This window comes from Crotalus tigris, unplaced genomic scaffold, assembly GCF_016545835.1.
Source record: "Crotalus tigris isolate CLP2741 ecotype Arizona unplaced genomic scaffold, ASM1654583v1 scf7180000018340.3345759, whole genome shotgun sequence".
Taxonomy (NCBI): Eukaryota; Metazoa; Chordata; class Lepidosauria; order Squamata; family Viperidae; genus Crotalus; species Crotalus tigris.
In genome coordinates this window covers 251116-278394 of record NW_024096953.1, presented here as the reverse complement: position 1 = coordinate 278394, position 27279 = coordinate 251116, and positions in this window count along the sequence as shown.

Below are 27279 nucleotides of genomic sequence, written 5' to 3'. Positions count from 1 at the left end.
GACTCAAGACTGATGACATGTTTGACCCCTCTCTTGGGCACAGCCTGGTCATCTCCTACACCTTATTTGCACTCCCTGTTAAGGTAGAACTTGGTATTTTAAAAAAAGACAGGCAGTTAAATAACAAATTCAGTGGAGAAGGCAGCAATTCTATTAAAAATATTAACCACTTCAATGAGCAAAACATGAAACAAAACAAACATTCCCAGCAAAAAAGCATAGTAAAATCACTGCTGTGCATCATAGACTGCTTCCCTTAAAAATTGTAAGGCAGCACCTAGCACCATCCACATTTGCTACACCTAAATCACTTTAAATGTACTTTTGATTGGATGAACTTCCAATCAAACATTGTTCGACATTGTTTTATTAAAAAAAGGAAGGAAGAAACCACTTGATTGTTTTAAGAATAGCTTTATTGCTCTTAAATGTTTTACAAAGGTGATGGCCTTACATTGCTTCATTTTTTTCCTCTCTTGAGTAAAAGTGGATCATTTCAGGTGCTTGGGGAGTTTTACTAATTTGCAAGGGCTGGAGGACAGAGAGGTAACTACAAGAAGGGGAAAACACAGGAACAGAAGTATATCCCCACATTCTTAACACATCTACACATTAACAAACTCTTTTTTAAAAAAATGAGGCAGGAATTGCAGCTGTTTATATGCATGCAGTAGCTACATTTGGATTTCAAAGACAGTTTTCTTTGCGAGATGGAGAAAAATATTTTGGCTTTTGCAAGTTCTTGTACAGGCAGATGCAGGAGCATTTTGAAAACAGTATCAGATAGAATGATGTTCCCTGGTATTTATATTTACATTCTCCTCTCAGATTCAAGGGTATCCTTTTTCATTCAGAAAACTATGGATTTCAGGCGCAGTTGCTAAGATGATTTGAATTACATGAAGTGCTATTGTAATGCAGATAATGCTCACCCCTCTACTACAGTGTCCACTGTAGTAGAATAAGGAGTACAATTTTTTCCCCAAAACATCCAAGAAAAGCAGTTTCTGGATCTGAGTTGAACAATTGAATTTGGGTTAAATGGAGTTCACTGGGTGATTTCTCTCTGAATATTTTGGGGTGTGTTAAATAGACTGTATAGTGCTTCAGGTGAACCTGAAATTCTTTTGATGGAATTTCACAGCTTCCTTTTGCTGTTGTGGCAAGAAGTGCTATAAATATGCATTTGCTTCAAGGAGTTTCAGCCAGTTTTTGCAGGCATATCTTTTTGTCTTTGAATACAAAGCACTGCAGACACTTCCATTACACCAATTTAAGGTGTACTCACCATTTCAAGTGTTATATTTTATTATACTGACATTTTTCAAAGGACATTATATTACTGTTTCATCCCCGTATTCTCTTTTGGATGGATGTTTGGAACCAAGTAGGAAGACTTTTAGACAATGACCTCAGAACTTTGGCTATATTCAGCACAGCGGTCTTTTCAATTCGGTTTCCGTTTTCCCTCTTAAAGCTGTGACTTCTCAATTATTCTGTTAGATCAGACTGATCCCTTTCTACAAACCCTTTCGATGGTCTTTAAGGACATGCCTCTTGCAGAGAATATGTAGATTTATATAAGAAAATCAATTATTTTGATATCAGGTGAAAAAGTAGCCCATGCTTGAATGAATGAATAACTTTTATTCAAATACAACATTAATTGCATATTTTATATTTGCATGTAACTGAGTAACACTTAAACTAGATACTTTCAGAAGCAAAGAAAGCATTAACTGTTAACTCTTCTCAGACATGTTAATTATTATTATTTTTTTAAGTCTGATGTGCAAAGAGTGGGAAATAGGCTGAGGAGCTTAGACCTGGCTCCTCCTTAGAATTCATTCTCAACTTTAATATGATGCACAACTACAAGGGGGACCTTTGCACAGGTTCACCCAGTGCACCAGTTGCGGCCTTATTTGGACCGGGAGGCTTTACTCACAGTCACTCATGCCCTTGTCACCTCAAGACTGGATTACTGTAATGCACTCTACATGGGGCTACCCTTGAAGGGCGTTCGGAGGCTGCAGTTGGTTCAGAACGCAGCCGGGAGAGCGATTGTGGGCGCGCCAAGGTACACCCACATGTCACCTATCCTCCGCGAGCTGCACTGGCTTCCTGTGGGTCTCCGGATGCAATTCAAGGTGTTGGTTATCACCTTCAAAGCCCTTCATGGCATAGGGCCAGTTTACTTACAGGACCGCATTCTGCCGCACAGCTCCCAGAGACCGGTGAGGTCCCATAGATTGGGCCTCCTTCAGGTCCTGTCGGCCAGACAATGTCGGCTTGTGGGCCCTTGGGGAAGGGCCTTTTCTGTGGTGGCTCCGACCTGGTGGAATCAACTTCCCCCCGAGGTTCGAACTACTCCCACCCTGCCGGCCTTTAAGAAAGCTGTTAAAACTCTCCTGTTCCGGCAGGCCTGGGACTGATGTCCCCGGGGGGCTGGGATATGATCGGACTCGCGGTATGACTGTATTATTTTATTGTTTTATGATTGTTTTAACTTTGTACGCCACCCTGAGTCCTTTGGGATTGGGCGGCATATAAATATTTGAAAATAAAATAAATAAATAAATGAAGCACAAATTTGTTCTATCTTTGGAGACTATTTTGATGGAGAATTCAAAGTTCTAAATTACACTAAGATCATCAGTCAACAGAATTGTTGTTTTCTGCAGGGAAAGATAAACATGATAAAGGAGGGGGACTAAGGAAGAAGGTCATTGCCATTCCTCTCCTGATGTCTAAAACATACATAAATTGTGAATGGAAAAGACTTTTGATAATAAATGACAGTGTGTGCAGCCAGTGCACTTCTTTATTTTCAACTAAGCAGGTGTCAAGTGGATGATCATCTTCACTTGGCTTGTCTTTTCACTTTTACACTTTTACTTCCTTTAGCTGACCTCTGAATCCATTCATAAGCAATGTGAAACACTCCATGCTGGCATTAAATGATTTAATTAGTATTTATTTCCTTAGCATAGTCACAACCCAGGTTATGTCTTTGTGTTAATAAACAGACATTCATAACCCAGCTGAAGGTTCAGACAATCGGATTAGTCATCAAACAAGTGTCCAGTATGATAAGGGGTTGCTTATCAACTGAATTTGCTAAGTATGATTCCAAATTCTTTTCAAAAGAATGTGTGAATGTAGCATTCATCTCAATCCTGCAGTTTATGTTGATAAATTACATGTAATTGTAGTTGAACTCTGCAAGTTCTGAATTAAAATTTAAACTGCATGTTTATCAATCTTTCATGTCTTCAATATGCAGATTATTGCTTAAATACATTGGTGATTATTTTCAATAACCTTCAACAGTGAAAAACAAATATTATTGTGCCTTATTCCTTATCTTAGGAAGTCAATAAGAAGTGGCAACCATCTGAATGTTTAGCAGAGTAATTGATAAATAAAATGTTGTTCCTTCATCATGACCCATGCCCTCCTCTACATAATTGTATTCAAAAGAAATCCTCAGACAGTTGATGTCTGTAAGAAATAGGAAGTTGGATTACTGAAGGCTTCATACCTATCTTTACTATTCAATGGCTTTTATTTTTAATTTCCAATATTCCTTTTTGCCAGGATTAGGGCTAGATATATCTGTCTGTTCTGGCTTCCATACTGTAGTTTTAAACTTTTGAAGTTTAAAGGCTAATTAGCCATTGTTTCTGCAAAATATTTAGTAAAACAAAGACTTGGAAATTTTGGAATTTTGGTCTGCATTTCTTCAAACTACACATTTTCTGCTTTTTTTACTTAATGAATACATTGCTGCTAATACGTGCATATAAAATACCTTTATTAAGAGAAATCTGCACCAACATACGTTTTGTAGACTTTTCCAATTTATGTAATTTGTTAAATGTTGTCCCCAAGGTATGCATTTTTGTATACTGTTTTCTTTAGCATACGCATAACTTGATTAGAGAACTGCATTGCAAAATCAAGAGGCTAATTGCATTCTGGTTCACCTATTAATCCTGAAAGTGCAAATTAGGTTGCCTCATTTGAATATGTTAAACAAATGAAATTTTCCTTCATCCTTAGCCAAATGTTTGTAATTCCAAAAACAATGCAGTAAAAGAGAGCTTTACTAGTCATAGTTACAATGAACAACACAGCCCTTGTTACAGGTTGAGAATGCTTAAGCCTCCAATGTGAGGAATGGATTTGCATGTGTAAACAACTGTAAGCAACTCCTTGAGTTTCTAGAACAAGCCTAGAATAAGACATAGTTGCTTTAATAATGGATGCAGTCGTATAACATTCAATATATATATATTTCAAAAGATTTGCAGATACACAGTAGTTCACTGATAACTCAACAAAAATATCCTTGAAAACAAACATTCAGACATTTTCTGTCTTTTTCCAGCTCAACTATTTTTGGAGAGGGGGATAGTTGTCCCTGAATCCTGAAAGCTCAGTTCATTTTGTGACTATTCATAACAAATGGTCCATATTTATCATATTTTCAGGATTCTTACACATATTTAAGTTGCTTACATGTTATTGGATTTGACTAGTCAGCTTACTTCTATTTCCAGGAGGGGGGAGACTCTTTGACATTTGTCTTTAATGTATTTCATTAAAGTGACACAAAGAAAAAATTGTACACACTGACATTTTGTTAGCTTCTATTTTCTGGACAGTAAAATAATTTGCCTATTACTATTTTAACAGGCAAAACTCATTTTTTGCTAATTTTCAAGTACTACAATGTACATTATAAACACAATTCCAGAGGCACAATAATGAAGTCCATCCCCTTTGCTGTTTGTTATCCTTCTCTTCTCTTTCCTTCCTCTATTCCCAACATTACAGAGGTAGAGAGAGAGAGCCAAGCCTTTTCAGAATACATTTCAAATATGACAATTTGAATGTGATCCTTTGTGCTATGTGTAAGAACTCTAGATTGGCTTGTTTGTTTGTGTTCTTATCTATTCATGGCATTCTCAATAATCTTCCCTCATATCAAAGTTCAAAAGGATTAATAATCTTCTAATCCTATTCCCTAAAAGTCTAACTTTCATTTCCATGTGGAATAAGGCCAGGTTGGGGATAGACCATCCAAGAGAATATTTTTCTATGTAGAGTTGACTCAACTTGGTGGCAATAATGATTGATTTAAATTATGATAATATAGACCAGGGGTCCCCAACCCCTGGTCTGTGGACTGGCATGTTTCATGGACCGATACTGGTCTATGGACCAGTGCTGGTCCATGGCATGCCAGAAACTGGGCCATGCAAACAAATGAAGCCCCATCCCCAGGATACAGGCAGCACACGAAACCATGCCCTCTCCAGTCTGTGGAAAAACTTCACTTCATGGAACCGGTCCCTGGTGCCCAAAAGGTTGGGGGCTACAGGTGTGGGCATCTTTAATGTGTAACATGCTTATGAAAAACAAGTATATTAGATGTGTTTACTGACTCAAGTTGTTTATAAAAATAATAAAGGTGGAATATCAAATATAAATTCATAAAATAAGTGAAAACTCTGCAATATCTTTTCATGATTTCCATTTCAGCTTGGTATTCTAACTTGTCTTGGAGAAACATATTTTCTAAGGAAAAAAAATCTGCTCATAATACTAAAGTCAGCAGCTCAATATTTTTGCCATGTAAAATACAAGTTGCATCAAAGAAAATGCTCATGAATATGAGCATTTTGTTACTGGCACAAATGTCAGTGTTTGATTATGAGCAAGGAGCAGACAGATCATTGTGGTCTGTTCTTTTTGAAACCCAGTGGAACTGCAAGAAATAGGACATAATCAGATTCTCATTTCCTAATCAGGTCTGACTGGAAGCCAAGAGAAATCAGCCACAGCTGTAATAGCAATAATCACATTCTAAGTGAGCTGTTGAATTTAGCAAGATTAGTAATATGGAGTTTGAAAGGACTACAAGGCCAGCCTCCCACTGTGAGACAGGATAGATCAATCAGATCAAATGCAGAACACCCTACATAAGGAGATTAGCTTTATTATGGGAAGTTGCTTAGGGAAGACACAGCTGAACTGTAATCCTGGTCTTGTTTCAAGTGGCAATGTAAATTCAGTAAGGATTACCTCTCTGTAGAAGAGTAGAAATCTAAACTATTAGACAATTATGATTGCTCCCCTGATTAAGAGACACCCTAGTGCAAACTGCTGGTGGAGCATGAAGAATACACAATGCAAGAAGGTTCAGCTGCTTAGGATATCACATCAGGAAAGAACTGCAGATTGTCAGAGGTGCAAAAACATTAATGTACATTTACATATTTATGTTTTTATGTAATGTTATATTGATACAAAACAAGGCACCTATTGATGAAACACAAAACCACTTCCAGTTGGTCCAGTACAAACCTTTGTTTACTGTTGTGAAGAAACCAAGACTGTAAAGAAGTGAAAGGACAGAGCAAATTTCACGGAAGTCTCTTATTTAGACTTTTTACAGAAGTTATCAGTAGAAAGTACTAAACTTTTATCACACTACTTATTAAATGTAACACAATGCCAGAAAAGAAATGCAGCAGGAAACTCTATAGATCAGTGATGGCGAACCTTTTAGAGACCGAGTGCCCCAAAACTGGCCCTTCCCCCGCTCTACCCCCCTGTCCCACCCCCACTCTGCCCCCCATTCCCCCCTGCCCACAGGACCACTCACCGCCTCCAGGGCCTGCTGCAGATCGCCCAGGCAGCCCAGCAGTACTATGGTGGCCACACCCTCTGCAGACAGGTGCTGCATTTGCACTTCTACATGGTCTAAACCAGGGGTAGGCAACCTTGGCTCTTTTATGACTCGTGGACTTCAATGCTCAGGAATTCTGGGAGTTGAAGTCCACGAGTCATAAAAGAGCCAAGGTTGCCTACCCCTGGTTTAAACCAACCTTTCTTAATCAGATTCAAACCAAGATAAAGAGCAGTATCAGAACAATAAATATTATTTAAAAACAAACAAACAAATATTTGTCAGTATTGCGCTCTTTACCATTTCTTCCCTCTCTTCAACTGTATGGAATATTTCTTCACTGAAAATATTGCATTAAGATGAGGAATGGGATGAATATTCAGAAGTGGAAGGCTTCAGACACTAAGGGGTTTTGCATTTAAAATATGACCTAAAAATCAGCTAAATCAATCCATTCATCAATTTCATCTTCCTGTTGATTTAGCCTTACATTCATTTCCACATTTCTAGGTGAGCTTTGGACTTACTTGCTTTTTTAAAGTCAGCATTAAAATTTTACACTTACAATTATGTACGAAACATATTTCTTGCAAGAGTTTCCCCAGTTCAATATATTCTGCATGTTATTTTCATTTTTATACTAACTGGAAACATATATTTTAGTGGGCAGCAGTAGTACTAAATTTAGAAGTGTGAATATTAAAAAAAACAAAAAGGTTGTAAGATGTTTCACTTCCAAAAACATTCTAGCAGAAGGTTCTGTGTGTTAATGGCAGCAAAAGTAATAAAAATATAGAAGATGATGACAAAGAGGAGGAGGAGGAAAGATGATACAAACTTTCTGAAGTGGAAGGCTAAATGCAAGCAACAAAATTAAGAAACCTGCTTGTAAGACCAGAAAGAGAATTGTTACCGTATTTTCTGGCATATAAGATGACTCTCTAAACCATGCAAATCTTCTCCAAAGTCAGGGGTCGTCTTATACGCCCAGTCGTCTTATATGCCGGAAAATACGATATTTTTCACGAAGTAGGATTAGTCTTCACATGGAGGATTGTGGGGTTCGTGGAAAATTTCAGGAGCTCCATAAAACTGGATGAGGAAAAGCCAATAAATTTTATTTTCAATAACCTCTAACTAAAAGAGAATAATAATGAACCTATGCAACAAAGCACTTCATGGTATTTAGAGTCCAAAAAACATTTATTAACATCAATAAATCCCACTATCTAAAATCATTGTCCCCTAAAGAAGAAACTTGGGAATATACTTGGTTCTATGAAGAACTTTTCCCTCCAAAAGCATGTAATTCATAATGATCAATGGAATATCATTTCAAAATGTTTTTTTTTCTAAGAAGGGTAGGTTTTTTTCAGGCTCTCAAAAAGGCAGGCATACGGCACAAAATGTTTAAGAAGCCAATTCCTACATTCACAGTTTTGCTCCCTAATAAATAGATAAATAAATAACTCTTGTCTTATTTCAATAGTGCATTCAGGATTCAAGAGAGACTGCACAATGCATTAACGGAAAACATTAGGAAATACTAGGCTATTTTCTTGATTTGAACCCAGTGATTGCTAACATGAAAGGAATAAGAAAAAGAAAAGAAAAAAAAAAAAGAAAAAAAAGACACATTGCCTCCATATTGCCCCCTTTTCGTTCTTTTGCCCCCGCATCACCCCTTTTCATTCCATCGCCCCCCTGAAAAACAAAATCGCCCCCTGGGAGGCAATATCGCCCAGGTTAAGAACCACTGTCTTACAGCACCACCTGCAAAAAGAGAGAAACACTACAGCCTAATTTCAGCAATAGTAGCAATTGATACAAAAGCAATAGTATCTTTCAAGCTCAACATAACTCATAATTTGCAACAGAAATCTAATGTCATGGGACAGTTCTGTGGGATTTCTGTAGACTAGTCTTTCTCAAACTTGGCAATTTTAAGATGTATGGATTTAAACTCTCAAATTTCCCAGCCAACACATATCTTAAATCTGCCAATTTTGAGAAAAATAATTGCTGTAGACTAATCACAACCTGATATTCAGTATCGTAACTGTTTCTTAAATCTTAGGTTGCAATAATAACTACATAGACATGGTAATTATATTATCATTGGGAAATATGTTTTTTTAAAATGTTTTACATTCAGTATTTCTCCAAAGTACAAAATCCAAAATGCCTCTTTTTGTTGCCACTCTTAGACTTCCTCTTCTTCCGCTTGCTTGAAAGAGCACATAAACTAATATTCAGTCCCATCTACACCTAAGTCTTGAATTTTCTCCTTTCATTCTTGTGGATGGCCCTCATCTGGATGCCTTGAATTCTTAAATAATTTCCCATGGGAATATGTGCATATATACATGTATGCTTCTTTTCCCCTTATCTTCACCAAGGTTAAAAAGTAGCTCTGGTTTCAGGAAGTGATACTGTATTCAGAAAGTTGCTTCAAATCTGGCTATTCTCCCAGACCTGGGGATAGGATGGGTGCTAAACTACTGGAGGATTTTGATTTAAAGGAGGAATAGAAGATACTGAATACTTTGATTCACTTTTATAAGGAAGCAAATTTGGGATCGGAATGATTAAAAAAAAAGTTGATGGGAGAAAGATGACAGATCAGATCAGGGGTCTTCAGACTCAGCCCTTTTATGACTCGTGGACTTTAACTCCCAGAATTCCTCAGCCAGGCACACTGGCTGAGGAATTCTGGGAGTTGAAGTCCATGAGTCATAAAAGGGTGGAGTTTGAAGACCCCGGATCAGATCAATGTAAGTAAAAAAGAAAAGTACTTAGACCAGTGGTTCTAAACCTTTCTAATGCCGCGACCCCATAATACAGTTCCCCATGTTGTGGTGACCCCCAACCACTTATACATCAGTGGGTGCCAGGGGCGTGGCCAAGAAAAGGGGGAAAAATGGCGGACAGCCTTGTTTGGCGACCCCCGTGGAATGGTCGTTCGACCCCAAATGGGGTCCCGACCCACAGGTTGAGAACCACTGACTTAGACACTTTCATTTTGGGCATGAGTTTAGGCTGAGTCTAAAATTTGCTAGGCATGCGATTGAAGCTCTGGTGCCATCTATGAGAAAAACTAAATTGTTTCAGAAGAAAGGGAAAAGAAAGCTATTGTATTAAAGGTGAAATTATATTGACCCAAGAATACATTTCTCAGATTGATTTCAATATACAAAAGATGCAAAGGCATATAATGAAAAAAAAACCCATCCATTACTATTTTCCAAAGAATTGATTGATTATGTACTGTCACGTCATTTTTAATGCTAGTGAGCATAGAGATAGATTTTTCTCCATGATGATCTATTCCTAACCTGCACTGTACTCTCAACTCTTCAGACAGTGCATTCATCACCACTGCAACTGCTGGTGTCACCTTCTCTTTCCAAGCTTTTTCAGAGAATTTTCCGGAGAATTAGAAATTTGCATAATGTGTCCAAATAAGACAATTTGAGCCTTGTCATTTGTGCCTAAGTAAAAACTCTGAATTATTTTGTTCCATGATCCATTCATTTGTTTTCTTGATTGTCGGTGGTATTTTCAGGGGTCTTCTCCAACATCAGAGTTCAAAGTATCAACACTCTTCCTATCCTGCAAGAGATTGTGATTCTCTTTTTAATATAAAAAAGATTCATGAAATGATAATACCGATCTTCAATAAAGTAGTTTGATTGGTGAGCAAACAACCATGAGGTAACTCATTATTACCTAAAAGTAGACCCATTCTTAATTTGACCACCATTCTGGGATGTTTCTTGAAATCTGGAAAAGATAAAATTATAGTTAAAAAGACTGGGTAGTCAAGGACAAGATTAGAAAACTGATGTCATCATGGAAAGTTTTATCCAGCAGCCTATAGAAGGGAATTAAAATTCTGAAATTTGATAAAATGAGAAAAGAAGAGAAAAGCATGTACTTTTTAAAGAAGTAAAGATTTTAAGATTCACAGTTAAAAAGGAAACAGACGGTGTACAGTAAATTCTGAACACCAATTTAACAGTTAAGATTTTCTGTAATCATAAAGTGAAGTCAACTTCTACAGATAATTAGCTACCATTATACTGTACCAATATGCTGTTCCATAAGCTCTGCAATAGATTGATCTACTTTGTTCATGTCCTAATGTGACTAAAAAAAAATCCAGAAATCCACCCTGGTTATTGTTTTCTCAGTTATACCAATAATTACGGTATCTTTTTGGGGGGATAATTTGGAACTGAGGGTATCAGGAGTAGACTAAATTCAAATTTATTTTTGATAAGCTGTTGCAATTGATTATGGCAAGCATGCCATCCCAGCTTGCAAGCAACACTCTGAAGTTTTGGTTGCAACCTACTGCTAAATTATAATGTTTAATATGATAGACAGAAAAATAAATAGAGCACCAGCAATGTTGAGGCTCTGGGTAGACTTCCTGTATGTTTTCCTATCCTGTGTAGGATTTCCCAGATTCAAGTTACAAGGACTGACCTCCTGTAGTTCACTTCTGTTTTTGTCCCAATGCTGCCTGAAGTTCAGGATCAACCATAGAATTTGATGGACTGGATTATGTACAAGATCTTAGTGAAATAGACATAATACTGAAAGCTCTGAAAATAACAATTTAAGGTTGTTCCTAAACCTAATTTGCTAATTAGAATGGTGCCTTCATTCTCAGAGGGTATATACCCAGAAAATAGCTTCCCATTTCAGTGACCCATTTTACAGGAAAACAATGACTCCCTATGAAATAGATCTTTAGTATTTCTGTCATGCTGGTTAATGTAATTGGAGAAATATGTCTGAACCTTGCCTAAGGAGGAAGCAAGCACATCCTTAATGAGTTTCCTTGATACTGCAACTGGCTTAAATAGAATAAGAACACAATTACGTTTATTCAAATGTGAGAGTAAATCAAAATGTCATTATCCATTGTTCCAGCAATGGGGCATAAAGAATATGCTTTTATGTTGGGAGTTGGGAACTTTTAAACACCGAAGGCCTGGAACAGATTGCAGTTATAAGTGAAAACAGGATGGAAGGGAAAGAGTTAAATCACAGCTTTATTGATGTATGACTTGGTTGGTTGAGATTTATTTTGCCCTGCCACACTGCAATCAGGATGGTTTCCAGCGATACGGTTACAATTAAAATGGCATTAAAATTTCATCCATTAAGATAACGTTAAAATGTAAAAAATATTATTAAAAATAGGACAACATGTTTGAATTTAATTTGATAGTTTCAGAGAATACCAAGCAAGCTTTTCACTGTTTTTGTTTCATTTTGTTTTTAATTCAGAGTGAAAGATTAGGAATCTCAATAAATCTTGCATCAGATGAAAGAAATGAGGTTAGAAGAACTTCAGAAACTACACTATATTTCAACATGTGAATGAAGGCAAATATAGGTGTCCCAGGATAATGTTGCAGGATCCAATCTGTGTCGGTCATCATGGGAAGGTTCTCTCTCTCCAGATTGCATGCATTTTAACTATTAAATAACAGCAATTCTATGATCTGCCAATAATCACTATCCCATCCATCACTGTGGTTAAGGTCAATTCTGGAAGAAGAGAGGAAAAGAGAAAGATTAATCACTTGCAGACTTATTTTTTGAAAATGAAAAACTCAGCCCCCAGTACTTAAGGTCCCCTCTGGGGAGACCAATTTGTGGGAAAAAAAATGAAGAGAAGAGAAAAGAAAGAAAAGAAAATGAGAGTCCTTGATGCTATGATGGACTGAATCCCATCCTTGATAAAATCCTCTCTGCCAAAAGTCAGAGTTTGTCATACTTAGTATGAAATTATGAAACTAACTTATAACATTATTAAACTATAAAATTACCTTGCCAAAGAAATGGATGATAGAGATCCCTTGCTTTGATGTTTTGCTCACCACTCTGAGTGCCATTTGTTGGCAAAAAGACAACATCTCAATTTGAGAGACAGAGAGAGACACACACAGAGAGAAAGAGAGAGAGAGAGAGAGAGAGAGAGAGACAGACAGACAGACAGACAGACAGACAGACAGACAGACAGACGTAAGACCATCCATTCTTTGACTGATAGGCTGCTATGTGATTCATTTCAGGTTACATTAATTTGAGCCAGATTTTCCATCCAATCAGATTAAGCCTGCATTGCTGAGTAAGCATTCTCTTCAAATCAGGACAAGCAAGGACATAGCCTTCTAAAGCATAAGGATTAAAAGCAGAAGGGAAAAGATTTCCAATAAATCCTAAATGACTAAACCAGCTGCATTATTTTAGTGTTATCCAACCAAAAATCACACATCAGAGATAAGATAAAATCAGATCCAATCAGATCAGATAGTATCTGTCTGCCACTATGCCTGCAAACACCTGCCTTAAACCTGTCTGCATCTCAGTGATTCTTTTTTTGCCCCTTTTAGTTTTTTTAAAAAATAGAAGCAAGCATTCTGCATAACAGATGTCAGCCTTGGTCATTATCTTCATTTCCAAAAATAAAGCCATTTTATGAAAATGCCCTTCTCATATTGCCAACATTCTAAATTTGACTACTAGGTGATTGACAGTCCCATTATTTTTATAGTCGTAGAGATTTATCAGACTTGTGATAGAACTCAATAAGTGTCTATGCTGCCTTTAATACTGCTAATGCTGCCTTTAGTACTCCTAATGGGTCTGTGTATTATTTTGCAGAAGTATGTTGTGTCTACAATCTGTATATAAAATATGTAACTACAACATGTATTTCTATATAGGGTTGAAAGTGTGGAAGTGTTATAATAACCCTTTTGCCATGTATTCAGAATAGGCCTGTATCTCTGACAATAAATAGCAATCAAATTCATAATTGTAAGATGCTGTAATTGATATTAGCTGCAGAGGAGGCATATGAATACTGTATGTTATTAATAATCATTAAATGTCAGCTTTCATGCTGTTGATCAGTAGGGTACCAAATTAATTGATCTTACCAATGATACAATATTTCACCGTTTTAGATGATCTAAGACTTCCTTGCTTATAATTTTGAAAAGTAGAGATATTAATTCAGAAGGAAATCAGCAGATTCTGAATATTGATCAAACGAGTTCTCCTGACACCAGGGTCATGCTTTAAGGAATATTATAGATACATCTTTTTAGGTGAAGAATATTATAGATACATATTTTTGGTAGATGGAAGGTCTGCAGGATAATTTGGCCACAATCAATTTGTATTCATTTCTCATACTTAAGGCTCCATTTACAACAGTGTTGCCATGTTATAATGCTTTTTGTTTCTACAGTTTATACATCGTAAACCGTGGCTGCTTGCATCCTTTCTAATTTTTTTTTCAAACTGTGAGCAGCAAGCAATTGATGAAAAAGAAGAAAAAAAAATGCTACAAACCAGAGGGCCAATAATCATGCTATTCCTGCAAACAAATTATAAGATCAGCAATCATAGATAGAAACATCGATACTCTTCAGCCTACTCTTCAGAATAACAAGTCTTACGCACAGTTCAGGAAAGGACCAATAAAAGAAATTAAAGAAACGAGATAAGAAAAACGTTTCTCCACAACTTTTCATCTTTGTAAACTATCATGTCAGAGACTGATTTCCTTAAAAAAAAAAAAACCTTGACCTTTCTCATTTTGGGGGATCTTGTAGCACATTGTCCTTGGTACCTTCTACTATAGGCATGTCAAACTGGTGGCTCATGGTCTGGATGCGTCATGCCGAAACCATGCCCACCGCATTGCCGGCAATAGGGAAAAAGTTGCAATACGTTGTGCAATGTCACGTTACATCACGGGTTTGGCATGCCTGTTCTACTACATGCTTTTCCTTCTGTTAGTTTTCAATTCACTCTAGCCATAGATTAATGTGTCCTCTAATACTTTTTCATACTTCATCTTCTTGCTATTTTGCTTTGTTTCATACTTAACTTTCATTCTCCTTTCACTTTTTCCACTTTTCCTCTAGGTCTATTCCCCCCCCCCCCAAACCCACTCTTATTACCACTGTGATTGAGGCTTTCAATGGTTCTAAGCAGTCCCCTAGGGTGCAATAGTGTAGGTGGTGCCAAACCTGAAAGCATTCCAGAATAGATAATATGAGTGTATCATTTGATAATCTGTTCTCATACCCTTGGAAGTCTTCCTATTGTTTTCAAAACATTTCCCCACAAATTTGCTTGAGTGGTAACGAACAAGACACCAACCAGACATTGCAAGGCCTGAAAATGAAATGATCAATACAACTATGGACTTTAGGAAGATGATAATATTGTCATCTTGGAGCAAGACAACAGTCTGATAGAAAGGTACTGAATGAGTGAGTCCATAGCTATCAGCCTATCAAAGTAGCCAGAAAAGTGGTAATGGTACACTTTATGCATCGTACGAGGGTTAAACATAATCATAAGGTGGCCAGAATATGACTTAACCTAGGGTACCAAAATGTCTAAAACCTGGCCTAATGCTTTTTGTAATAGGATTTTTCTCCTGTGCATGTTTGTGTTACTCTATTCAACTTATCTAAAGACTAATGTGAAAGCCAGTCATTTGCTCCAATTTTCCACCAACTAGGACATATATATATAATATCCTATCAAGCAACAATTGAATTTGAGTTTAAAACCATACTTCAGCAGCTTTTGAAATATAAAAGAGGAGTTCCTTGCTGAATCCATTAGAAAGTTTGAACGAAACATGCAGGTGTGAATTTCCTGGAAATGTAATCAATTACCAGAGCGTTCATTAAACAGATGTCTACCTTTTTTTATATTTTATTTTGTTGTTACAGCAAACATAACCTTGCAAAAGATCAATAAAATATAGAAAGCAGCAGAAGAAAAATAGTAAAACCATATATAATGCAAACAGTAGAAAATGAACAAATAAATCCCAGTATACTAATGTTTATAACTACTTTGCTAAATGTTAAACACAAAGAATTTAAACAGCCAAATTTAATATTTATACCCAAAATATAATTATATAGTTTGGATGCCTTACTTTTTAATGTATGCAACTGTTGTAAATCACTTGGAGTCTTAGCAGATTTGGTGCTATACTAGCTAAATAAATAAATATATATAAATGAAGTTAGAAAATGAATTCTTCTCAGGAATATTGAATAGAAATGGCAGATTACTACTCAAAGATTTGAACTAACCATAAAATAAGAAGGAATAAATTATTAAATCTTTTTTAAAAGCCTTTTCTTCACTAATTATAGAGCATGAGTACAAATCTGAGACACACAAGACTCTTGTGTCTTCAGAAAGCCTTTCAGTGAGGCAAAATGCAGCTATAAATGAAAACAAATTTCAGTTTTATTATTATTCTGCTCTCCTCCTACAGCTTATTAAGTGCAGTTCTTTGCATATTATGCAAAGGCCAGATTGGATCTTTAGTTTGGGGGGGGGGACCAAGTGCATCTAGACACTCTGGTTTCTCTACTGAGACTTCTAAAGAATCTGAGTTTGCTGGCCTTGAAGAATTGGGGCAGAGATAAGAATTTGAGAATATGAGAAAAGCTACACCAAAGCCCTAAATTGCTGACCAATTCATGATTAACTGAATTGTTAATATACTCTGTATGATGCAAAGATAGATAATAACTAAGCTGCATTCTGTAAATCAAAGGATATTCATATCTGGGCTGTTTGTTGACTTGGCATGAATCTGGAATCCAGAGCAGAATGAACAGTTTTCTGCAGATCTTTGATGAGATATGTTGACGAAGCTTTGATTGAATCACCATTTTGAAACAGTGATCTGCTTAATTACACCAAGTACCATTCATTTATGTGACTTCTTGATCATCTGCTTTGCATTCATGCTCAGATCTTTTGATTAATATGTAACAGTGGCCCAAATCAAACCTAATATTTCAGTGAAGAGATGATTGTTCCAGTGATACAAGCAACCTGTTGGGTTGGTGCCACATTGGATATTTTTTCTAACTCATTCAAATTGGAACTAACAGTTTAATAAACTCTGTCTACATTTCAAAATCTTCCACTAATAAATAGCTCAAGAACTCTGGTGAATGTCAAAAAGGATTCCCCCCACCCCAAAAAAATGAAAGTAACATTTTTTTCCCTTTTTTATTCTGGTAAAACATCTTGAAGAAAAGGTTGGAGAGCAAAGAAGGAGAGAATTGGATTCAATAACTGACCAATTTTACACAGTATCAAGAACATGAATAAATCTCCTTCTTTTAACTTAGGTTCCCTCCCAAATAGATATAAAAAGACATTTTATGGCTGCCTTATCTACTTGAGTAGTTTTAGGACTTATTTTAAGGGAAAGATTAGTGAGTTATTATCTTATGCTTTTTTACCCATTTATAATAACCAACAGCCAATTGTTTGTTGTTGTCCCTGAGGAAGAGACAACTTTTATTATTCCTTATTCTTCCTTGCTAGCAAGACTTTCCTTTACACAAAAACCCATGAAACTATTTGCATGCAGATAGCTCATTATGGAATCCATTTACACTTCAAATTCCATTTCACTGCATCCCAAAACAAAAACAGTTACCGTCATTGAAAAAAAAGAAACAATCCCATTATATCAGAATTTCAGAAAGCATCATTCAAAAAAAATTCTTAGCAGGTTATTTATGAGCAAAAAAAGCTAAGGGACCATTTAAAAAGATGCAAAGGCATATGGAACTAAATACAAGCCTGCAATGACCTCTATAAAATTTGGCATAATACATTTCTGTAAAGTTCATCCTAACTTTATTTTAAAAAATTATTTCAGTAACAGAGTCTGTTTTTTTTTTTCTCTTCAACTTAATAATGGTAGCCCAATAGCAATAGCACTTAGATACTGCCTTATCATGTTTTACAGGAGGGGTCCCCAACCCCCAGTGTGTGGACCGGTACCAGGCCACAGCATGCCAGCAACCAGTCCCCACAAGCAAGCAAAGCCCCATCCGTGGGATGCAGGCAGCACACAAAACCATGCACTCTCCGGTCTGTGGAAAAACCTTTCTCCATGGAACTGGTCCCTGGTGCCCAAAAGGTTGGGGACCTCTGTTTTACAGCATTCTCAGGGCAGTTGACAATGTCAATATATTGCCCAAAACAATCTGGGTACTGATTTCACCAACCTTGGAAGGATAGAAGGATGAGTCCAATCAGAAGTGAACTCCTGGCTGTGGACATAGTTAGTCCCCCCCCCACTCTCCCTCTTCCCCCCTCTCTCCTTGCTGTATTCTGATTGTTAAGAAACAAACAGTCCTCATTTAGTAACTGTGTCTGACCTATTTTTCCACCCTCACAGAGCAAAGAGATTGTTTAAATAAGCTATCTCTTCCTGAGCTGCTTTTCTCTGTACAGGAGCATTTCCCTAAAAAATGCTAACTACAGATTAAGCTCTCTGAACTTAATTAGTTGATTAGAACCTGGCTGCTTTAGCTGCTGTGGGAAACTGACAACATCCAAATCAGTTTCCAATGTAAGACTTTGTTTGGCTTATGAGTGGCTACTAAGCACAGTCCTTTCAATGTGTACTACTCATTGTGTGCCTGCTTATTCTCTTGTAATCCTTCTCTCTCCAATGTATATAAAGGCAAACATTAATTTCCTTCTTGCTAATTATTTCAGCATTGGGGTGAACATTTCAAAGGATGATAGCATGGTGAAAGCATATGAAGGTTCTTTGTCTTCCAATGATTGGGCAAGTGACAGCATAGCAAATTTGTACACTATGCTTTATTGTTGCACTCACCTTTCCCAACAATAAGGGAAGGTGTGTTCTGGGTCAGCTCCCTACTTATAGAACTTTGCAAGGTGTTGTTGCTTTGTAAATATGTCTTTAATAACAAATCCTTTGTATTCAGTTCAGATAAAAGTCTCAGAGTTTATACAGTAAGATACAACCTTTGCCATTTTATGGACATTCCTTACTATTTGGGATGAGGTGTTCCTTCAGTGTGGCTATTCCTATTACTAGTTGCTACTAAGCCTGTGACATAGCGCAACAAAGAATAATAGAATAGCAAGGGACCTTGAAGGACTTCTATTCCAACCCCTTGCTCTGGCAGGAAATCCTATACCAGTGATGGCAAACCTTTTATAGACCGAGTGCCCAAACTGCAACTCAAAACCCAGTTATGTATCGTTGGGTGCCAGGTGGGTATGGCCCATTTGGTGGGTATGTCCCATTGGGTGGGCATGGCTTTGGTGGTAATGGCAGACTGGGTGGGACTAAAAAGTTCAATCAATCAATTCCAACTTTGCGAGATCTCTTTTTTTCCGTGAGAAGTTGAAATTGATTGATTGATTGAACCTTTTTTTTTTTTGCACACGGTGGCAGAGGCCTAAAGCAAAAAGGTTTTATAAAACCCAGCGGAAGGCCTAGGACTGGGGCGACAGTGCGCATAACCACAGAGAGAGCTCTGTGTGCCATCTGTGGCATGCGTGCCATAGGTTCGTCACTATGGCCCTATACTACTTCAGACAAATGTTATCCAATCTCTTCTTAAAAACCTTCAGTGATGAAGCACCCATAACCTCTGTAGGCAAGTCATTCCACTGATTAATTGTTCTAACTGTCAGGAAATTTCTTCTTAGTTCTAGGTTGGTTCTCTCCTTGATAGGTTTCCATCCAATGCATTTTGTCCAGCCTTCAGAGAATAGGTTGACCCTGTCTTCTTTGTGGCAGCCCTTTAGATATTGGAACACTGCTATCATGTTACTCTTAGTCCTTCTTTTCATTAAACTAGATGAGGGATAGGGAAACTTGGCTCTTTTATGACTTGTAGACTTCAACTCTCAGAATTCCTGAGTCAGCATGCCTGGTTCAGGAATTCTGGGTATTGAAGTCCACATGTCATAAAAGAGCCAAGGTTCCCTACTCCTGAATTAGACATACCCAATTCCTGCAATCATTCTTTGTATCCTTTAGCCTTCAGTCCCCTAATCATCTTTGCCACTGTTCTCTGCATTCTTTCTAGAGTTTCAACATCTTTTTAATATCACAACAACCAAAACTGGATGCAATATTCCAAGTGTGATCTTACCGAGGCATTTAAGGTACAAAGCTCCAGATTCTAGGCAGGACTCCCACCAGAATATGCTGCTCACTTTAGCTTATGGTTTTGACCGTAGAATGAAAGTCCTCTTGAATTCTTGTAATAGCTGTCAATCTTCAGACATTGCCTCTACTTCCTCATTTGTATGCCATTTGCTTTCATCTTTCCTGATAACACAATTCTCCCCACTCTGTCTTAGCATTTCTATGTCAAGAGCTTGGGAAGGGTAAGGTTACTTCTAGACATGAGTTGAATTCCAGAAACCTTCCGAGCTATTTAGACTCAACTATCTCTTTGGGGTTGTATGCTCCTGACACAGTAAGTATATTCAGGGACAATTTCTTAATAAACTCTTTCCAAGATTTATTACCATCCTGGCATTTCTCTTAGTATTCACATTTTTGGGGAATCCATCCTGAAATTCTTAATTAAGGGTTGACACACAGATTAATGGCAACCGCATATAATCTGCTCTTATTTTCACTTTGTTATTTACCCCATACCAACCGAGATATCCTCAGAGAGAAAGAGAAAAAACCCAATTCAGATGAAGGAATGAGCAAGAAGGAAAGGAAAATTGAAGTAAAATCATAAGCAATCACTAAAGTTTAATAACTGAGCCACCAGAACCAGTTGTGGTCACTAAATGAGAACTACCTGGATAGATCCATCACAGAATTTAAATATCTTTTTGATCTATATCTTCCTGGCTGTTTTATCAAATGTGAGTCTGTGGCCTATTTCTTGATTACTTGTTCATTTACTATTGATAGTTGATCATAAAAGGTAGAAGTTATCCACCACTTTGATACCTTTATTGTCAGGTCTAAGATTGGTTGTTCTCTCTGTTGTCATTAGTGTGGTCTTTTTTATATTTATTTTTATTCCAAAATGCAGGTTCTTTGCATTTTTTGGCTATTAGTGTGGTGTCAGCAGTATAGGAAGGTTATTGATATTTCTTCCAATTTTAAAACTATGCCAATCTTGTTCCAATTCAACTTCCCTTAATATAAATTCTGTCCTATAGATTGAATAAATAAAGGGAGATTGCAAAGCCTTGTTCCGTTGCTTTGCAAACCTGGAGCCAGTTGTTTTCACCATGTTCAGTCCATCTTGTGCCTTCCTTACCTGCATATAGGTTTTCCACAAGGACAATAAGAATTAAGATAGTTTTAATAAAAGATCCTGTATAGTTTAATCTTAAATTATAAGCTTCTTCATAAACTGGAAGAATGTTAATTATCTGTATATTTCATTTTGGCGGAAAGAAATTGCCAGTAGTTATGATTCCATTTGCATTTTCCTTGCTGTTGGTATGGCTGATCTACATTATTCCTAATTGCATTCTTTCTCGAAGAGACAATTCTACTAATATTAATAATGCACGCATATGCATTAAGATCTAATGAAACATTTCCTTTAATTACATACCAATTCAGTCTTATTTAGTGCTTTAGCACTTTGCCTTTTCAAAAGCTCTCAGCTGACAATTGCACAATTTTAGTACAATAATTGATATCTCAGCAATGCCACAGTTGTGTTAAATATTTTCTGCAAAGCTTACAGATTTTATGCATTAGTTTGATCATCAATATCCTCTCCATCACTTATTTCCATGTTGTTGTTCTGAACTTTTCTTTGCTCAATATCATTTTCTTCTTCTGTTTTGCTTTGTCTGACAGGGTATACATGAGCAGGGGGTTGGACTAGAAGTCCTCCAAGGTCCCTTCCAACTTATTATTCTGTTATTGAAGACTGGAGGCAGAGGAGCAGAGTAGCTTGCATAGTTAGGTCATTGGGTTTGAGGTTAGGTCAAGGTGTTTGAGACTCCAGCACTGCCATGGGGCAGGGTGAGTTCCCATCCTTCGTTCCAGCTCCTGCCGGGGTCATGAAAGGAGCCCTCAACTGGGTGTCCTCTAGTTAACAGTGATGTCATTGATTAATCCTTTCAACCTGGAAGTGCCTTGGTGCTTCTAACATGAGTGAGATGCAATGGACGGGAAACTGAAACATATAACGAATGATTGCAGGAATTGGGTATGTCTAGTTCAATGAAAAGAGAACTAGGGGTAACATGATAGCAGTGTTCCAATAGGTAAGGGGCTGCTACAAAGAAGATGGGGGTCAATCTCTTCTCCAACATATCTGAAGGCAGAACAAGAAGCAATGGATGGAAGCTAAATCAAAGTGAGAACCAACATAGAACTGAGAAGAAATTTCCTGACAGTTAGAAGAATTAATCAGTGGAATGGCTTGCCTTCAGAAGTTATAGGTGCTCCATAACTGGATGTTTTAAAGAAGAGATTTGACAGCCATTTGTCCAGGATGGTATAGGGTCTCCTGCTTGAGCAAGGGATTGGATTAGAATTCCTCTAAGATCCCTTCCAATTCTGTTATTCTGTTACTTCACTTTAATTGCCCATACATCATTTTATTCTGTGGGCTGTGATGACCTTTGTGATTTTGTTTATCAGCCATCACAAATGTGAGGTAGCTTCAATATTTTTAATAATATTACATGCAGAACCCCAACCATAGATTAGACAGTCAAAAGAGCATTGGTGAATATAGAAAAAAAATAATACCATGGAGAATAGTATTAAATCAGAGCTTATGAGCATTTGTCTATAAGTCCTTAATTTTGTTTAAAAAAGAAAATCATTGCATTATGGCATGAATCTGTATTCAGTGCTAATTCTTCTACTCTGAATGAAAATGTATAACACAAAAAGGCCACTTTAAGACTATTCTACAGTAGCCATAATGTAATCTTAAGCCTCTTAACATTTGCTTTATTTTCCACAAACATATACCTTTAATGATTCTCTACATTTACTGAGACTGATAATACAGGGGCCATTTGTAACATTATGGCACAATATAGCTATAAGCCAATCACATTTACTTTATCTCTTGGAAAGTCTTTGACTTTCACAATAACTGACAAAGGAAGTATAAAATCTCATTCACAATTGATACAACTGGTACTATAATGGTGATATCATTAAATTGGGCACCTGGTATAACCAATATATTTGAAGCTATAAAACATTTTCTATTATGTTCCGTTTTATTTTGTTTTTCTAACCTTCTGATGAGAAATTTTCCGGATATCATGCTGTGGAGAAAGCAGCATGAGGGAGAATTTCTCTCCCAAAGGGAGAATAGAATTCTTTCATATATGACAAAATAAAAATATATGCTGCACAAGTTGCTCACTCAAATCTCTGAATACAGAATGCAGCTACAATTACAGCAATTTGAAATCGGCAAGGCTTGGAACAGGAGACCCACATCCAAGACATCCGTTCCGCAGTTGGGAAACTTTGCAGAGAAAAAAAAAATTAAGTTTTCAGCTGTTCAAGAACTAACATAAGAGGTGAACCGAATTCATACGTCGTGTTAAAGTGTGTTATTAGAAAGAAATTGGTTGGGTTTCACATCATACAGGAACAAAGTACGATCGCTTGATTCCAATTATTTGTTAACATTCCATATATTAGATTTATTTTTCAAAAGAGTAACATTTCTGTGAAATTCTCCTTGGTACCATAAAAAGGGCTTGAAGTTACGTTGATTGTGAGCCAGCCAGGGGATCTGGGTAAGTACAGTCCTTGACTTACAGCCATTCATTTAGTGTCAGTTACAACAGCCCTGAAAAAAAATGATGGTTTTTTTACACTGACGAGCTTTGCAGCATCCCCACGGTCACATGATCAAAATTTGGATGTTTGGCAACTGGCATGTACTTATGACCGCTGCAGTGTCCCCAGGGTCATGTGATCCCGTTTTGTGACCTTTTGACAAGCAAAGTCAATGGGGGAAGCCAGATTCACTTAACTACCGTGTGCACTGGTTCTCTTAACAACTGTAGCAAAAAAAAATGGTTATCAAATGGAGCAAAACTCACTTAACAACTTCTTGCTTGGCAACAGAAATTTTGGGCTGAATTGTGATCATAAGTCGAGGACTACCTGTATCCTCCATGGTACAAGTTAATTAATTGCCACAAGCAACTCCACAGCAATCTATAGTTTCCTCAGCTACTGCAGATCAATTGCTTCTTAAGGGAAAACATTGAGGGGAGCCCCTACCACTGGGCAAGGACCGGGGTAGGGCAGCCAAGGTAGTGTACCATCACAAACTCAAAATCAGCAATGCTAACCATCTCAGAAGGACCCATTACTCTCAGAAACTCAATTAAATGAAATTCTAAAGCTCACTGCTAATGAGATGGAGAAGGAAAGCTTCTGTCCCAGCAGAAGAAAATTAGTAAGAGATGGTGAAACCAGTTTCCCTACATTGTTTATATGGAAAACAGTAATACATTAGAAATGCAGTCACCAAGCCGTTTACTTGGTTATGAACTAAGCAAGCAAACTCTTCATAATATTCTTCCTGGCTGAGGAATTCTGGGAGCTAAAGTCCACAAGTCATAAAAGGGCTGAGTTTGAGCACCCCTATTCTATTGCCACAACTCACTCTGACATGTCATTCTGAATTTACTTGGTTGGAAAAAAAAAGAAAGTCTCACTATTAATGGTTGTTTTTTTTTTAGCCAATTAAGCACTTCAAGGTAGTAGTGCTGGGGAAAGGAATTATTTTTCTGCCATGGATGCATTGATTCATTGATAATTTCTAATCACGTTTCCTGTGAGCTCTCTAATTAAACAAGAATCATCATTTTAGTGTTCATTACTTAATTTCTGCTTTCATGGTTTATCTTGATGCTTTATAATTTTGCACGCTGAACCCCTTCAAGTTGAAAGAACAAAGGCTTATCTTTTGTTGCATTATTATTTGTTGACACACTTCTTATTCCTTCTTCTGTCAAAACAGATTTCAAAAAGCACACAACAAAAGCAACAGCTTTGCCTTCTGTGCCTTTCATATGATTCTGCTTTAAAGATCTCTTCCGCCTTTATCCTGCAGTCTCAGAGCTCCAAAACAGAAGGGAGGCTAAAGGGATGGAATTTACCACCCAAGTGCCTCATTTCAAAAGAATATTTTTAACAATGGTTTCTCACCCGTCCCAGAGCTCCAGGATGTGAGCTCTGGCTAGATTGCTTAGACACATAAGACTTGCGGCAGAATTCCAGATTTTATAGGAACAATTTCTTTGTTGCAACAATCAATACAAAAAAGATCCTCAGCTGACATGATGTAGGGTAGTAACCTATAGTGTCTGTCTGTCTGTCTGTCTATCTATCTATCTATCTATCTATCTATCTCCCATCCATCCACCATTTGATACCTATCTATCCATCCATCCATCATCTGATTTATCTGCCTAGTTAATCTATTGATCTAACCATCATCTACCTAGCTAGCTACTATCTCCTAGAGTCTTTGGTCTCCAATACAGCAGCTTGTAAAAAATTAATAATTCATTATAAGTAATAGAATCTTAAAAACTGGTATTGGAGTTCGCCTTTTTTCCTTACTTAATTCTTCTTCTATCATGTCTTTCAATCTGTAATCTAAAGGCAGCCTTGCTTTTTATTGATCTGGGAGCTTTCTGGTTGTTTGAGGAAGTTTTTGTTGAAACAGTGCCTTGAGGAGAGGCTTAAAGGGTGAGAGTTTTGGAATACGAAGGATATAAACTAGAAGGAGGAAGCAGTGTAATAGACATATTCACTTTGCCCTGGTTTACATAGCTATGGAGCCATAAACTATTGAATAAAGCTCAGTTAGCTGGTTTTATACAAGAAACTAATACATAATCCATGATTTAAAAAAATGCAACCTCTGAGATCATATAAGAGAAAATGAAACTAGTTCCAGTATTATTTAGTACAAAATGTGAAATGTAAATGTGAAATGCATTTTAATCATGATTCGAATTAATTTTATTTTATTTATTTGTATCCCACCTTTATTGTTTTTTCCCAAATAATTCAAGTCAGTAAACATATCCAACACACCTTCCTCTTCCTCTTTCCCCCACAATAGGGACCCTGTATGGTGGGTTGGCCTGACAGAGAGAAAGCGATTGGCCCAAGATCATTCAGCTGGCTTTCATGGCTAAGGTGGGACTCAATCTTGCTCTCTAGCCTGATGCCTTAACCATTAGACCAAATTGCCTCTTGTATATGGTATAGCATGCTGTTCGTACTCTTTCCCATTGAGAGCCTCAGGAGAATCTGGTACAATTGAAGAAAGGGATAGCTGGATCAAGACTGCATATCCATCAATCAATCTCTCTCATTCCCCACTTACCTCTTTGTCTCAAAGTAGCAAAAACAATAGTTGTGTTTGGCTTGCTGGGTCACCAATTACCCAGGCTTGTTGTAAGCGTTCAGCAGATCCCAATATGGTGGCCACTGATGGAGAACATCTAAATTAAAAGTGCTTAACTCTGACTTTGTGTGTGTGTGTGTGTGTGTGTGTGTGTGTGTGAGAGAGAGAGAGAGAGAGAGAGAGAGAGAGAGAGAGAGAGAGAAGACTCAGAAAAATATCATGCTGAGGTAATGCATTCTTCCTTTAACTCAATGCAGGCGAAGACACTTTCAAATGAAAATTGCTACCCAAACAGTAACATTTTCAAATATTTCTGATTTGATTATTTGATAAAATGATTCCTGTCTGAATATGATAAACAGTGGGGGAAAAATACCCTGCAACTCTTATTGTAATGTAATGAGTTTCTTCCCATTTAAACATGCACATACATGCACATGCACCTAACCCAAGAATCAGAAGGTCTAAAGTTCTTCCTAATTACTTTACATTTTTGCAATGTAAAGAAAGCCAACAGAGATGTATAATTATAAGTATAATTAAGCTTGTCAGATGAGAAATCACCTCTGCTATCCAACAAAAGCCTTTAGCATAGAAAAGTTAATTAGGTGCTACTGCTAGGCTAATATCCAAACTAGCACTTTTATTTTATAAATTTTAAAAATTAGAAAGTAAAATAACTTATTTTGCCCTGGGCCAGCTGTGAAAGAATAGATTTTTTTTAAAAAAAATGATTTCATTCTGCCTTTAATCAAGAGTTGTTTTTATTCCAATGCTTTCAATTTAAAAAAAAAATGTATGTGAATTAAACATATTATAATACTAACATTCATACTTGTCAGGTATATTGGATTTAGTAATATTCATAGTTGGCACATCCCTGTTAGGGATGTGATCCACTATATCAGGAGTCTCCAAACTTGGCAACTTTAAGACTTGTGGACTTCAAAAAGAAAAAAAAGGAAAAAGAGGGAAGGAAGAAGGGAGGTGGAGAGAAAGAAAGAAAGAAAGAAAGAAAGAAAGAAAGAAAGAAAGAAAGAAAGAAAGAAAGAAAGAAAGAAAGAAAGAAAGAAAGAAAGGAAGGAAGGAAGGAAGAAAGAAAGGAAGGAAAGAAAGATTTTTTTTAAAAAGAAATACAAATATATTTTTGGGAAGTGACACATACCGGTAGATAAGCTAACAGATTCCAAAGCAACATGCACATTCATTCCTGCAAGACAAAAGAGAAATCAGTTTAAGCTTTTGAGTGAAGATCCTTTTCCCAGGTGGTTCATTGCATTTGTCATCTGTTATTTTGGAAATTGTACAGAA